Source organism: Xenopus tropicalis, chromosome 8 (assembly GCF_000004195.4).
Source record: "Xenopus tropicalis strain Nigerian chromosome 8, UCB_Xtro_10.0, whole genome shotgun sequence".
NCBI classification, from domain to species: domain Eukaryota; kingdom Metazoa; phylum Chordata; class Amphibia; order Anura; family Pipidae; genus Xenopus; species Xenopus tropicalis.
The window spans coordinates 54597855-54602845 of NC_030684.2; positions in this window are offsets into that span (position 1 = coordinate 54597855).

Consider the following 4991-nt stretch of genomic DNA (forward strand, 5'->3'; position numbering starts at 1 on the left):
AGTCATGTAAAAAAAAAAATACAAAAAATTATGTTTAGTAAAATGTTTAATACAAGTTGTCCTTAACAATCATAACTTTTTTTGGTTGTTTTGTTGTTCATTTGAGGTATCAAATACAAAGGCACAGGCTTTAGAAACACATTGAACAAGTGTGCAGCAGACTAGAGAACCACCTGCTATCAGCCTCTCCCATGGGAAGTCTTTAGTAATGGAATTTCATAAATCAAAGCAGTCTCCATAGAGCTATCTTATTCTGTCAACACAGATTTCAATTGCTACAAGGGATTTATCACAATAACAAATGCAGTGTTAAAGCATAAGATTTGTTTTTTTTTACAGTTAAAAAAAACTGTCATACAAAGACAATCTACATTTTATTCTGTGCTGGATAAATCACTATTGTCAGTGTTTCTAAAATGAACTCAACTCTTAAAAGCTATCTATGATGAACACATTAAAAGCTGGTAAATATTACATTGTACTTTTGTGAGCAGCAAGGGTATTGTCAAATATATACATTGCATTGAAAATAATAAAATAAAAAAAAAAAAAATTATATATATATATATATATATATATATATATATATAAATATATATTTATTATACAGCCTACTTTAATGATATTAGAAGTCACCAAGGAGTTACTGTATATACTCAAATATAAGCCTAGTTTTTCAGCACCCAAAATGTGCTGAAAAAGTCACCCTCGGCTTATACTCGAGTTGGGTGCCATGGGTCCTTCAGATTAGCACCCTCTCTCCTTTGTGTGCAAATTAGGCCAACCGCAACCAGACCCTACAATGCCCTGGCCTAGGCTCCCACTAGCAATACTTATTTACCCTTACGTGTCTGCTGCCAGTTTACCAATGCGCAATGAGCGTGGGGTAGTACTCATATTGTTTTTGTTAACCCTCTTCTCCACTTACAGAGCTAGTTTACTGTTTTTCTTTGAAATACATTTTTAAAAACATACCCCACTGATGCCTCAATTAATGTAATTTTATTGGTATTTGTTTTCTTAGGTGAAATTGGGAACCTCGGCTTATAGGATCTGGAAATGAAGCTAAATAATGCCTACAAAGCAGCTTCCAAAACACTTCTACCTCAAAATTTCATTCTGTAATGTTGTCAAGAAATAGCATTTAGGAGAAACTGCAGAACAAGAAGGCTTGTTTGAAAAAAAAAAAAAAAAAAAAAAAGGAGCAGCATTTGATGAAAACACACCTTGCGACTGGTAAACATGGGATTTGATCAAGTATGCTTTGGGGTTTTATAGCATCCAGTGGCACAGAACATATTTTACATTTACAAACTTAAGAAAGCTAGGTGAAGGTTTAAAGCCGGCCATACACACACCGATATTATCGTACAAAACCTCCTTTTGTATGATATTCAGTGCGTCTATGGCGGCTCAAATAGAAGACCGATATTGCAAAGGCTGCGCATATCGACCGTCTCGTCGATTGGCCAGGTTAAAAGATTTTGATTGGGCGCCATTGAAGGCTCCAGAGCAAAATCTTCATTTAGGGCTGAATCGGCAGCTGGAGGTAGAATTTCTATTGTTTCCACCTCCAAATGTGATGATTCAGCCATGAACGTCAGTGGAAGGTGGGAACGATCTTTCATGCGACCAATGGTCGTTATTGCTTTGTATATAGCCACCTCTAGAATGGCCTTTACTGTCCAATAACTTACATATACATGACAATACGTAGGTAGATATTTAATATACAAGATGGCCCAAGTAAATCTTGAAATTTACTTGGGCAAACATATATATACATAAAAAAGAAAAAAAAAAAAACTATACAAATATAGTTACTATGGCAATGTGTTTAGGTTGTTTTCCATTGTGGCCTCTGGTTTGGCTGTAGAAATCAGTTGGTTTGTTCTACCCCTGGGTGAATGAATGAATTGCTTACACATTCTCCTGTGTGATGAAACACAGCAGAGTCTCCTTTGTACACTGCACCTGAGGCTATTTGAGGTCCCTGCTAATTTATGGTTTATGTCTCAAGGAACAATATGCACAGGACAAATAAGAGTTTGTGCACTGTTCAGTTAAACAATATTCTCCAAGTTCAATAAATTCTATTTTGTTTTTCTTTGTGAAGGGTTTCTATGGTAACCCCCTTCCCTTAGGGAGCCATTTTGTGGGTTAAAGTGACTGCTGTGAATGTATGGTTCAGTTTGTTTTCCTAATAAAGGTCCCAGTAGGGGCAGAAATATTGAGGATACTTTGGCTCAGTTTAATAAATATATATATATATTAATTAACTAACTCCTGTGGGTGTGGTTCCTTTACATTCTCCTATATAGTTTGTTTACCAGCACTAGCCTATTGTTGCTAGAAGCTGTATGCAATGTGTTATTCCCTTTATTCTATTACCATAAGAGAAACCTGAAAGGAGATGCTTTATGCAGTCATTGTATTTGTATTTACATTTCTTCCAAGTAAAATTATATCCAAGCAAACACTTTCAAAGTCTTTTCCAGTTAGAAGCTGCATCTAAATTTGCCTTAGGAAATAGATGAAAATATTCTGCAGGACTTTCACATCTCAAATTGGAAATCAATTACACTGTTCGACTTGACCATAGCCTTTATGTTTTCCTGGTTTGCTCTACATTTTGTTTTTTAAATAAGCTTATCCAAAGAATATTTTATTTATTGCATCAATAAACAAATGCATACCATCTCTATCATACATTTTTTACATTTATAAATGAATTTATAAAGTCTTTGCAATGTAAACTATTAAATTTAGTTTGATTACACAACTTTGACTTTGGCTGAGGAGTAAGGCCTTTAGGTCCATTCCTGCTTTTATACATTGGTTATTACAACTTTTGTGCATGTCAGTTTAGCAAAAGCAGACAAAAATAATAATAAAATCAAATGATGATATTGGGGTTAATATGGTGTATAGAGCACACAAATGTGTAATCAGAGGTAAAATAATCAAGATTATAAAAAAAACATTAAAAACAATAAAACGTTTTAATAAAATCTTTCCATTACTAAAAACATACAAAACTCAGCAAGTACCTAATCAACAACTTTGTTAGATTTGCTAAACTAATGGGCATCTGGTCCCCCATTCTGGCACATAAACAAGATTTTGGTATGATACAAAGCTTGGCTTAATAACAGTGTCCACAAATTGGTGCCTGTCTGCTTGCTGTGATTGGGTAATTCCAAGACGGAAGGAAACAAGATTTATATTATTTATATAAAGTGAGTGAAGTTTATTTTGCTCAACTAACAATATAGAATATCATTTGGAGTTATTTCTTAGGGTGACAGGTCCCCTTTAAACACAAACTCGAAATCACATTGCCTTAGAAGCAGTGATTCCATGTTTATCTAAGATTCCTCTAAAACAGTAGAAATACCTCTTGACGTCTACCAACACCTATATGACCTGTGAAAAAAGACTACCTGATAAACATCAGAATCAAAAACTTCAGTCACGGTACAATCAGCTAAAACTACAACAAAGTTGCTTCTGTTCACTGATGAGAAACAATAACTTAGGGACAAAAAGAAACACATATTATATATATATATATATATATATATATATATATGCACTATTAAGTGAATCTAGACTGATGCGTAATCTACACAATAAGGATTCCTACCGTGCCCTAAGAGTCACAAATTTGACCCCTACTTACAATCTCTTTGCATAACAATTGAGCAATTAAACTCTTATTGGACATTGTCCCATATAGAAAATGCTCCTCACTTGATAAACTGAGGTATTACTAAATGTAAGCAATTGTAACGTAAACAATTAAAAAAAACCCAACAGACGATACCTCCTATGAACAACTTTTTACACTTACTGAGAGTTGGAAATGAAAGATTACTTATCTATGAAATAACATATTCAAGCTATTGACCCTCACATTTAAAGCAGTCCATAACTCTGCCCCACCCTACATCTCTGAACTCATCTCTAGGTACCATCCAACCCGCTTGTTACACTCCTCTACTGACCTGCTCCTCAACTCCTCTCTCATTCCCTCCTCACACGCTCGCATTCAAGACTTTGCAAGGGCTGCCCCCCTTCTCTGGAATTCGCTCCCACAAACTGTCAGACTTTCTCCCAATCTCTCTGCCTTCAAGAAATCTCTAAAAACACATTTATTTAGAGAGGCTTACCCTAATCTAGTTTAGCAATACCCTGTGCCACACCTCTCACAACTCTGGTCATGCCCATTCCCACACCTTGTGTCTCAACCCTTTCTCCTTGTAGATTGTAAGCTCTTTTGGGCAGGGCCCTCTTCACCTCTTGTATCGGTTATTGATTGCTTTATATGTTACTCTGTATGTCCAATGTATGTAACCCACTTATTGTACAGCGCTGCAGAATATGTTGGCGCTTTATAAATAAATGTTAATGTAATAATGTAATGTAATGTAACACTCCTATAAATAATTTTAAGAGAAAATGGGAATAAGATCTAGAAGAAACATGTTAGAGAAGGCAACAACAAGATAATCTGCCAGTTGTACATCATCCCAAGAAAACTCTCTAAAATTAGTGATGAGCGTATTTTTTTGCCAGGCATGGATATACAGCGAATTTCCACATTTCTCCATTAGCAAATTGTTTCACGTAACTTCCGTGAATTTTCACCATGGAAAAAAATTGTTGCGTGCCAAAAAAAAGTAGAGGAAAAATTGGGCATGGTCACATAAAAAATGGTCGCAGGCACAAAAAAAGATAATGTTGGCAAAATAGCCTCAACTAAGGCACATTATCACATATTCTTTAGACATGCCCACAAATCCACCCCTATTGGGAACAAATCAAAACTTACCTTTGCAAGTTTGCAGACTGGGAACTCAGCTTCATATGCCAACTCCATGATATAAGAAATTTCCCCTCCCCACACTAACAAACACAGCAGAAGATACACCCACTTCCAAAGGCTGGGTCACAAAAGTTCAATAGATTTAATTCAAGTTCAAGTTGTT